The sequence below is a fragment of the Thalassophryne amazonica genome, chromosome 4, assembly GCF_902500255.1.
Source record: "Thalassophryne amazonica chromosome 4, fThaAma1.1, whole genome shotgun sequence".
NCBI lineage: Eukaryota > Metazoa > Chordata > Actinopteri > Batrachoidiformes > Batrachoididae > Thalassophryne > Thalassophryne amazonica.
Genome location: NC_047106.1, coordinates 109,200,641 through 109,213,066, shown reverse-complemented (window position 1 = coordinate 109,213,066; position 12,426 = coordinate 109,200,641).

Below are 12,426 nucleotides of genomic sequence, written 5' to 3'. Positions count from 1 at the left end.
TGTGTGTGTGTGTGTGTGTGTGTGTGTGTGTGTGTGTGTGTGTGTGTGTGTGTGGGTGTGTGTGTGTGATTTGCAGAGGGGATCAGAAGGGTTATTTATATGAATTGTTGAAGTCATCAATAATCAGAATGTTATCTGCACTAGTTGACGTTAGAGATGAACTCACCAAATTCATCTAAGAATTCAGAGTATGGACCAGGGGGCCTAATATATAGTGACAAAGTAATACGGCTGATTTTTATTCTTCTGACCTTGGCAGTACATAGCACTGTGGGTAGAGAGGAGAATCAGATGTTCCAAATGAATTATAGGTTATGACCCCTAAGAGCTGATAGAGCTGATAGACTCAACCTGGATTTATACATAACAGCAACACCCCTGCCTGCATCGCATCAGGACGGACGTGATTAAATGTGTACACCGGTGGGAAGGCCTCATTTAAGGGGGAGGACAGCTATAGGTTAAGCCATGTTTCACATAACCCTAATGATATCTAAGTGATGATCCATAATTAGATCATTAATCAGCAATGATTTTGAGGACAATGATCTTATGTTAATGAGACCCAGAATAAGGACCTCAGTGGGGTTGACAGTTGGACTGTTTGGATTTAGGGGTGGTTCCAGAGTAGCAATATAAGATGCCCAGAAGTAGGTTTAGGTTTGAGACATACCAAGTGGGTTGTAGGTAGATGATGGCGGTGCTTCCCCAGTAGGGTGAAGGCCACTGGCATCAGCAAGCCTTGGCGGCCCCAAAACAAAATCCAGTTATCAATAAAAATAAAGTCTTGCTGTCTACAAAATTGTGGCAGCCACCTATTTAACAATGTCAGCCTATTCAATGCCTCATCATTACCCATGGAGAGGAGGCAACCAGAGACTATTAATTGATGCCGACACATCTTTCTGACAAGGTCAAGTCCCCTCTATGTCCATTTTTGTGACCTCAGAGTGCTTCATTCTGACATCATTGGTGCTGACATGACTAACTACAGTATGTGGCTGTATCTACTGTCATGTTCCTTGTCTGTCTACTCTTCTGGTGTCAGCCCCTAAGATGAGAGGCAATGTTAGAGCTATGGCCCCAGAATACATTTAACGTCAGCCAGTGTCTGTAACCTAACTTTGTGAGTGATGGAATCCCCTATCACTAAAGCCTGGAGATAGTAATGGAAGTCATCCGTGGGCTCAAAGAACTAACAACAGGCATATCCAAGGGAGAAAATTGGTTCACAGTTCACAGTGGTGAGTGTGATCAGGGTACCGCAACCAGGCACCAAGCGCTACGTGACTTCCTCTGCCTCACCACGGTCCGAAAGTCATCCACAGCCGGCGTTTCTGGGCTGATGCTAATGGACACGCTAGCCAGCCCAACACTAAACTCATCTGGAGTGCCCGTAACATTTATCTCCACTGAGCTACGAAGCTGTTCTAGCTTGCAAGAATCTGTATAGCTTAGTTAAAGTACATTTACATGAGAAATTTACTTTTGATACTTAAGTACAGTAAATGTCAGATACTTTAAGACTTTTACACAAGTAATATTTTTAAAGGAGGACTTTAACTTTTACCAAAGTAATTTTGTGGTAATATACTTGTACTTTCACTCACGCATCACTTTGAGGGTACTTTATACAAACTGCATAAGAATAACTGGGCACATAACAGCCAGCTGGTGGGAACATGACATACAGTAGTATGTAAATAAAGGTTTTGCATATCTTAACTACCATGTGCACAAGTGAATTCCATCAACCACTTGCAGCAGTGTGCCTGTGGTCAGTTTTGCACAAACTCTACCACATAACTGAGCATGTTTGTGCATGTTTGTGCACTGGCAATTCCACGAAAAAGAACATTCTGCTATTCAGACATTTAATTATTGTCCGCGGAGGTTATTTAAACAAACTCCTAAATAATTGATTGTGCTCTGCTGGTGGAATGTACAGACAGTTGGCTCACAGAACTGTTTTTCCTGTGCCCTTCAAGCTCAGAGAACATCATATCAGCTGGGCTCAAACCATACAAAATCATGAGACAGACAGATGTGTGTCTGCGATTGTTTTGTTCTGTTTGTGTTGCGGATAGACTGTGAGACAGTACATAATTAAATAGTTTGAAATTTGTTGTGGCTTTCTTTTTGTTCAATGCGCAATAAAACTATAACACTGTTCACAAACATGTTTTTATACCAGTTTTTCATGAAATTCATGCACCCTTTCATGTGAACATGACTTTGAAATACACCAATAACAGTAATGATCAAGTTACACTAAAATGTACTTTGTGCTGAGTGGAGAAAACTGCAAACATATGTTATGCATGGAGACATTTGTTCTCAATGAAACAAGCACAATGTAAATCTCTTTAAACTCTTTAAATATGCCCAACGTTTACAATGAATGATTTCGGGTTTTTTTTTTTGTTTTGTTTTTTTTTTTTACTGAATTCGTGGCAGCATATCAGCTGCTGAAATAGTAGTCCGTCAAGCACTGAAAGTTAACACCCAGGTTTGAAAGTCCAATACACGGACGCAATCATAACATCCAAGATTTTGGGCACCTTCCCAAATAGTACAAGTAAGTACAACTCAGGGCAACTCACGGTGAAACAGCTCGTATAAGCAAACCACGAAAACATCTTGCCAACAGGCAGGCGTGCACAATCCCGGTGCGATGGTTTGTGCATGCGACGGTGTCTTTCGAGCAGGAACACAGTGCGAGCAGCTGCATGACATCACACTGCTGATGTGGAGAACAATAAAATAAAAAGCAGCTGTGTAATTAGTGAATATCACTGGGTTACTATAAATAATACATAAAAGAGGATGCAATACAGAACACAACATTCACAGGATTGAAACCCGTAAGCTCTGATTACCAGACGGAAGCTTTACCACTGCGCTACCATCGCTGGCCTGTAATCAGTGCAGAAAAATGCCTGAAACCAACAAAGACATGGACGAGGTGCACTGTGTCTGATCACTGCAGCCCGGTGCAAAGGCGAATGATGTTTTACATATTTCCATGTGAGGACAGGAGGCAGAGACACACACCTCACAGACGAATATTGTAAGTTCATGTCCTTCCAAACACGGAATGTGTCCTCCAGCTGGGACGTCCAGGAGCAGAGATCTTTACAGCTGCGGCTGTGAGCGGACACTCCCCCTGTCCGGGCAGCGCCCTAGACCAACATGTCACTCTGTTTTATGTGCCCATTCATTTTCGTTATTTGTTATGTAATTGCGTATATAGGTATTGTCGTAATTATTTATATACCTGTCCTGGTGGTGGTTTCTGTGTTTGTAATGTGTGCTGTGATCAGCTGACAGGCCCCTCCCCGTGCGGTGTGCAGTCAGACCTGCCTGTGATCAGATCTGTACATACATATAAGCATTTTATGCAGGTGTGCCCCCCTCCCCTGGCATACCAAATGTGTTTGGGCAAGCAGGGAGGGCGACACATGCGCACACGTGTGAGACACATGCACCACATGTGTGTGGCTTTTTACAACTCCACAGTCGTGTGGCACTTACAACCCCAATTCCAATGAGGTTGGGACGTTGTGTAAAATGTAAAACAGAATACATCCATCCATCCATTTTCTTCCGCTTCATCCGGAGTTGTGTCACAGGGGCAGCAGCTCAACAAAGCTGCCCAGACCTCCCGATCCCCCGGAGGAGCTGGGGGAGGAGCCGAGAGACGTAGTCCCTCCAGCTTATCCTGGTTCTTCCCCGGGGCCTCCTCCCAATGGGACGTGCCCAGAACACCTCTCCGGCGAGGTGTCCAGGGGGCATCCGGAAAAGATGCGCGAGCCATCCTCTTCAATCTATTTTGTGTGCTGTGGTCTGATGAGTCCACATTTCAAATTATTTTTGGAAATCATGGACGTCATGTCCTTGGACAAAAGACCAGATCCAATCCAGATTGTTACCAGCGCTAAGTTCAAAAGCCAGCATCTGTGATGGTATGGGGGTGTGTTAGTGCCCATGGAATGGGCAACTTACACATCTGTGAGGCACCATCAATGCTGAAAGGTGCATCCAGGTTTGCAGCAACACATGCTGCCATCCAAGCGTCTTTTTCAGGATTGTCCCTGCTTATTTCAGCAAGACAATGCCAAGCCACATTCTGCACGTTACAACAGCGTGGCTTCATAATAAAAGAGTGCGGATACGAACTGGCCTGCCTGCATCCAGACCTGTTGCCCAGTGAAAATGTGTGGCGCATTAGAAGCGCAAAATATGACAACGGAGACCCCGGACGTTGAACAACTGAAGTAGTACATCAAGCAGAATGGGAAAGAATTCACCTACAAAGCTTCAACAATTAGTGTCCCTCAGTGTCCCAAACGCTTAGTGAGTGTTGTTAGAAGGAAAGGTGATGTACACAGTGGCAACATACCACTGTCCCAGCTTTTTTGAAATGTATTGCAGGCATCCATTTCAAAATGAGCAAATATTTGGACAAAAACAATAAAGTCTATCGGTTTGAACATTAAATATCTTGTCTTTGTGGTGTATTCAATGATATCAGTTGAACAGGATTGGCAAATCATTGTATTCTGTTTATTTACATTTTACACATCCAACTTCATTGGAATTGGGGTTGTATTATATGTCGCACATTGTAAGATACAAAAAATAGGGTGCCAATGTAACAGCTAGTACTCTCTCTGCTTTGCTTTGTGCTTTCTGTTATGACTCCTTTCACTCGCTCACCCTCTCGGGACACAAACTCACGATATCCAGCATGGGAGGCGGATGCTCTGTGCAGTCAGCTAATCCAGGCTCTGGCCTGAGTGGCCAAGTATCCTTTGGCTGCCAGTGGAGCAAGGCCCTGTTGACTACCACATGCACAGCGACTCCTGCTGGTCTCCCTTCACACTCTGTTACTAATTTACACTGTTTTCTTCTTTTTTTTTTTGTTATTTTGACAGTGTCATCTTTTTACATACAAAAGCCTTTAGTAAATCCAAATGTAATAATAAAGGATTATTATGTGTTGCGAAAAACACAGAGGTCTGATATCCCATACAGACCGAGCAAGTGAGGTTAGTGGATTCCTTTATTATATGGCTATTATATATAAACATGCAAACTTACAGTATCGCCCGAATATGAAAGCTGCTGATGGCTCGTAGTCCGACTTGTCCGCGTCACCTCCATGAAGAACTTGCTAACACATGGTCCACTTGTTAGCTGGTAAAAGCTTTCAGTCTGTGTGTTTTTTTCAGATGCTGTTTATGATATTTATGGAGTACGTTCATGTCCGACTGCTTTTCTAATCACATTTTCAGCTTCTGGTTTGTAAAGAAAATACGGGTTTTGGACTGATTGTCATGGAAACCGGTCCGATATGGGAAAATATATGACCGGTAATCAGCCAATCAGAGCGCGCTTAGTGTTGCAGCCATATAATAAAACATTTTATTATATAGCTACAATACTATGTGCACTCTGATTGGCTGATTTCTGGTATGATGATTTCCCATCTCAGCCTCTTACCAATGATAATTGGTCCGGTGTCGCAGGACCGACAGTCCCTCCTAAAAATCAGTCCGGCCTGCCTTCACTGCATGCATCATTTCTGTGCATCGGAATAAAAGATGGAGGAAGCGATCAGAGCACCACAGCAGCACGAGCTGCTAGCTGCTGCATTCACTGCGTATAGGTCATTTCAAAGCTTCGCAGATTATTGCCTCATTTTGATTCTAGGTTGTATGATGCCCCGAGCAAACAACCCCTTCATTGCCCCCCCCCACACACACACACACACACAGATCCCTCTAAAGAAAACAGAAAACACCTTTCTGCTTAAACTGTAAGTTCATGTCTAATGTGGGATATCTAATGACTGAAGGTTTAGCTCTAATATTTGTTATTTCAGTAAGAATGAACACAGTTGTCCTATGTAACAGCATAGCAAGAAACTAATAATAAACACAACACTTATATTTATTAACATGAGCCCCTCTAATTACATGTAAAATATCTGGAGGTGAGAATCTGTGGGCACATTACAATTCAATTAGAGGGCTGTGATTCCTACTATAAAATGATTAACAATGCATCTTGATGCATCTTTTTTCTATGCAGGATTTCTTTTTTCAAATCAAATCAAATCAATTTTATTTATATAGCGCCAAATCACAACAAACAGTTGCCCCAAGGCGCTTTATATTGTAAGGCAAGGCCATACAATAATTACGTAAAAACCCCAACGGTCAAAACGACCCGCTGTGAGCAAGCACTTGGCGACAGTGGGAAGGAAAAACTCCCTTTTAACAGGAAGAAACCTCCAGCAGAACCAGGCTCAGGGAGGGGCAGTCTTCTGCTGGGACTGGTTGGGGCTGAGGGAAAGAACCAGGAAAAAGACATGCTGTGGAGGGGAGCAGAGATCGATCACTAATGATTAAATGCAGAGTGGTGTATACAGAGCAAAAAGAGAAAGAAACACTCAGTGCATCATGGGAACCCCCCAGCAGTCTAAGTCTATAGCAGCATAACTAAGGGATGGTTCAGGGTCACCTGATCCAGCCCTAACTATAGCTTTAGCAAAAAGGAAAGTTTTAAGCCTAATCTTAAAAGTAGAGAGGGTGTCTGTCTCCCTGATCTGAATTGGGAGCTGGTTCCACAGGAGAGGAGCCTGAAAGCTGAAGGCTCTGCCTCCCATTCTACTCTTACAAACCCTAGGAACTACAAGTAAGCCTGCAGTCTGAGAGCGAAGCGCTCTATTGGGGTGATATGGTACTATGAGGTCCATAAGATAAGATGGGACCTGATTATTCAAAACCTTATAAGTAAGAAGAAGAATTTTAAATTCTATTCTAGAATTAACAGGAAGCCAATGAAGAGAGGCCAATATGGGTGAACTAGGCTCTCTCCTTCTAGTCCCTGTCAGTACTCTAGCTGCAGCATTTTGAATTAACTGAAGGCTTTCAGGGAACTTTTAGGACAACCTGATAATAATGAATTACAATAGTCCAGCCTAGAGGAAATAAATGCAGGAATTAGTTTTCAGCATCACTCTGAGACAAGACCTTTCTGATTTTAGAGATATTGCGTAAATGCAAAAAAGCAGTCCTACATATTTGTTTATATGCGCTTTGAATGACATATCCTGATCAAAAATGACTCCAAGATTTCTCACAGTATTACTAAAGGTCAGGGTAATGCCATCCAGAGTAAGGATCTGGTTAGACACCATGTTTCTAAGATTTGTGGGGCCAAGTACAATAACTTCAGTTTTATCTGAGTTTAACAGCAGGAAATTAGAGGTCATCCATGTCTTTATGTCTGTAAGACAATCCTGCAATTAGCTAATTGGTGTGTGTCCTCTGGCTTCATGGATAGATAAAGCTGGGTATCATCTACATAACAATGAAATTTAAGCAATGCCGTCTAATAATACTGCCTAAGGGAAGCATGTATAAAGTGAATAAAATTGGTCCTAGCACAGAACCTTGTGGAACTCCATAATTAACCTTAGTCTGTGAAGAAGATTCCCCATTTACATGAACAAATTGTAATCTATTAGACAAATATGATTCAAACCACCGCAGCGCAGTGCCTTTAATACCTATGGCATGCTCTAATCTCTGTAATAAAATTTTATGGTCAACAGTATCAGAAGCAGCACTGAGGTCTAACAGAACAAGCACAGAGATGAGTCCACTGTCTGAGGCCATAAGAAGATCATTTGTAACCTTCACTAATACTGTTTCTGTACTATGATGAATTCTAAAACCTGACTGAAACTCTTCAAATAGACCATTCCTCTGCAGATGATCAGTTAGCTGTTTTACAACTACCCTTTCAAGAATTTTTGAGAGAAAAGGAAGGTTGGAGATTGGCCTATAATTAGCTAAGATAGCTGGGTCAAGTGATGGCTTTTTAAGTAATGGTTTAATTACTGCCACCTTAAAAGCCTGTGGTACATAGCCAACTAATAAAGATAGATTGATCATATTTAAGATCGAAGCATTAATTAATGGTAGGGCTTCCTTGAGCAGCCTGGTAGAAATGGGGTCAAATAGACATGTTGATGGTTTGGAGGAAGTAACTAATGAAAATAACTCAGACAGAACAATCGGAGAGAAAGAGTCTAACCAAATACCGGCATCACTGAAAGCAGCCAAAGATAACGATAATGTCTTTGGGATGGTTATGAGTAATTTTTTCTCTAATAGTTAAAATTTTATTAGCAAAGAAAGTCATGAAGTCATTACTAGTTAAAGTTAAAGGAATACTCGGCTCAATAGAGCTCTGACTCTTTGTCAGCCTGGCTACAGTGCTGAAAAGAAACCTGGGGTTGTTCTTATTTTCTTCAATTAGTGATGAGTAGTAAGATGTCCTAGCTTTACGGAGGGCTTTTTTATAGAGCAACAGACTCTTTTTCCAGGCTAAGTGAAGATCTTCTAAATTAGTCAGACGCCATTTCCTCTCCAACTTACGGGTTATCTGCTTTAAGCTGCAAGTTTGTGAGTTATACCACGGAGTCAGGCACTTCTGATTTAAAGCTCTCTTTTTCAGAGGAGCTACAGCATCCAAAGTTGTCTTCAATGAGGATGTAAAACTATTGACGAGATACTCTATCTCACTTACAGAGTTTAGGTAGCTACTCTGCACTGTGTTGGTATATGGCATTAGAGAACATAAAGAAGGAATCATATCCTTAAACCTAGTTACAGCGCTTTCTGAAAGACTTCTAGTGTAATGAAACTTATTCCCCACTGCTGGGTAGTCCATCAGAGTAAATGTAAATGTAATTAAGAAATGATCAGACAGAAGGGAGTTTTCAGGGAATACTGTTAAGTCTTCAATTTCCATACCATAAGTCAGAACAGATTCTAAGATATGATTAAAGTGGTGGGTGGACTCATTTACATTTTGAGCAAAGCCAGTTGAGTCTAATAATAGATTAAATGCAGTGTTGAGGCTGTCATTCTCAGCATCTGTGTGGATGTTAAAATCGTCCACTATAATTATCTTATCTGAGCTAAGCACTAAGTCAGACAAAAGGTCTGAAAATTCACAGAGAAACTCACAGTAACGACCAGGTGGACGATAGATAATAACAAATAAAACTGGTTTTTGGGACTTCTGTCTGGGTTTTGGATTAATTAATAAGATGGAGTGGAAGATTGCTGCTAATCCTCCGCCTCGGCCCGTGCTATGAGCGTTCTAGCAGTTAGTGTGACTCGGGGGTGTTGACTCATTTAAACTAACATATTCATCCTGCTGTAACCAGGTTTCTGTAAGGCAGAATAAATCAATATGTTGATCAATTATTATATCATTTACTAACAGGGACTTAGAAGAGAGAGATCTAATGTTTAATAGACCACATTTAACTGTTTTAGTCTGTGGTGCAGTTGAAGATGCTATATTATTTTTTTCTTATTGAATTTTTATGCTTAAAGAAGATTTTTGCTGGTTATTGGTGGTCTGGGAGCAGGCACCGTCTCTACGGGGATGGGGTAATGAGGGGATGGCAGGGGGTCAACCCTGGATAGTCACGGTTTGGAGGATTTAAGAAAATTGGCCAGATTTCTAGAAATGAGAGCTGCTCCATCCAAAGTGGGATGGATTCCGTCTCTCCTAACAAGACCAGGTTTTCCCCAGAAGCTTTGCCAATTATCTATGAAGCCCACTTCATTTTTTGGACACCACTCAGACAGCCAGCAATTCAAGGAGAACATGCGGCTAAACATGTCACTCCCGGTCCGATTGGGGAGGGGCCCAGAGAAAACTACAGAGTCCGATATTGTTTTGGCAAAGTTACACACCGATTCAATGTTAATTTTAGTGACCTCCGATTGGCGTAACCGGGTGTCATTACTGCCAACGTGAATTACAATCTTACCAAATTTACGCTTAGCCTTAGTTTCAAATTTCCTTCAATGTCGCCTGCTCTGGCCCCCGGAAGACAACTGACTATGGTTGCTGGTGTCGCTAACTTCACATTTCTCAAAACAGAGTCGCCAATAACCAGAGTTTGATCCTCGGCGGGTGTGTCATCGAGTGGGGAAAAATGGTTAGAAATGTGAACGGGTTGGCGGTGTACACGGAGCTTCTGTTTAGAACTACGCTTCCTCCTCACAGTCACCCAGTCGGCCTGCTTTCCCGGCTGCTCGGGATCTGCCAGAGGGAAACTAACGGCGGCTAAGCTACCTTGGTCCGCACCGACTACAGGGACCTGGCTAGCTGTAGAATTTTCCACGGTGCGGAGCCGAGTCTCCAATTCGCCCAGCCTGGCCTCCAAAGCTACGAATAAGCTACACTTATTACAAGTACCATTATTGCTAAAGGAGGCTGAGGAATAACTAAACATTTCACACCCAGAGCAGAAAAGTGCAGGAGAGACAGGAGAAGCTGCCATGCTAAACTGGCTAAGAGCTAGTAGCTGCGCTAAGCTAGCCGATTCCTAAAAACACACAAAGTGAATAATGTGTAAATAATTTAGAGGTGATTCAGCAGAGGGAGTGCTTTAGATAAGGCACGTGAAGATTACACTGTGATAACAAATCGTTATCTCGGTAACTAGATCAATCTAACTGCGCAGATTAAACAGCTAACAGATACAGCAAAACACCGCTGTGCTCCAGAACAGGAAGTGATACAATACCACAGTGAGAGCCACCACCAGTGGCTCTCAATTACTTTGCTTTTTTCAAAGCAAGTAATGTGTTTATGCTCTCATTTATTGATTCTAAATTCTAAAACCCAGGGAGGCGTGTTGCGTCCCAGCCCACCTTCTAAAACCGCCAAGTGAGCTCACGTACGTAACTCCACTTTGGACTTTTACCACTCCAGCAATTTAAAAGGTAAAACGAATATGTGCACTGCATAGCGATACAAGGGTGCATGCACAGTGACTGTGCTGCAGTAATGGCTCTTTCTACTTGTGTCAGAATAATTAGGACAGAAACGCATGTTGATGACAGGGACACTTGTGCCACACATAGACTGTATATGTGTGACCTGTGTGATGTCAGCCATAAGTTTTTGTTCTTACACAGACCTGTAAGAGTTGATATGAAGCCTATATTTGGTTGTCACTGTGATGACAGTGTTGGCAGCGCTAACTCTGCCTACATCACTACGAATTTACAAATGGATAATGAGGTGGACCATGAGTGGCTCCATTGTGTGAAGAAAAAAGCCTGCATATGCACCTAGCACCGAATCTGAACGAGCTCACTCACTATTGTGCCCCCAAAACACTGCCATGAATAAAGACTAGTACTAACATAACACTGGCAACTTCTCCGTGCACCATTGTGGGCCGTCCTTAAAGCGGTAGTAACACTCCTTAATCCAGTGATTTTCAACCTTTTTTGAGCCGCGGCACCCTTTTTATATTTACAAAATCCTGCAGCACACCACCAACCAAAATAATATTATAATACTATTACCTCTGGTTTTGCACAAAACCCAAATATCATTATTATTATTATTATTATTAATAGAAAATCGATACAGAAAACACCGCATTTCGAAAATCCTCAAGCATTTTGCGCTCTGATCTCAAGTAGGGCTGTCACGATTAGGAATTTCTGGAGACAATTAATTGTCAGACAAATAATTGCGATTGACGAATATATTGTCTATTTTTTTTTCTTTTTTTCCCCTTCTTTATATTCTACTATTGTAGTATAATTACACAACTCTGGAAGAATGTTTGGCTTCTGTGAGTGGAGAAACTGGGAATAGTGCAACATTTTTATTTTTATCTTCATTTACATACAGTCCCAACTTTTTCTGATTTGTGGTTGTTTCTGTTGCATTTCTGAAATTGTTTCTCCTCATCAGTCACGTTTTGTGCTTAAACACTGCATTAAGCTCAAGAATGAACAAATAAATACCTTTGGAAAATAACAGCCGTTAAAGTTCAGAGTTCTCACCTGCTTTTTGTGATCTGTGCATCTGAACATTGTTTTTTTTTTTTTTTTTTTTGTGGCTCAGTTCATTCATATATTCTCATTTTTTAAATATGTTTTTAAAGATATTTGACCGTTTATTTCATCTCATGATAAATTCAGCATACGACGCGCACATGGTGTGAACAGGACGGTAACAGCAGAATCACACCTTTAGAGAAAGTTCAGAGAGAAGTAAAGGCAGCTTCACGTTTCCGTTTTGTTAATGTTCACTCGGGTTAAAATCCTCTCTCTGCTCCGCGCTCGCTGCGCACTGAACGTGTCGCGCCTGCATTCAGGAATCTCCCTCACCCACTCCCTCCCTCGCAGTCTGCAGCCTGTTAACTCCGCATGCGCACACACAGGCACACACACACACACCAACAGCTCCGCATTTTAGACGGCTTTTGAAGAAGATGGCACTGTTTTAATCAGCCGTCAGCCTCCTTGTTATTGTCCCGCCTTAAGACGAGAGCGAGGCTGCAGCACAATGACGTCAGATTCT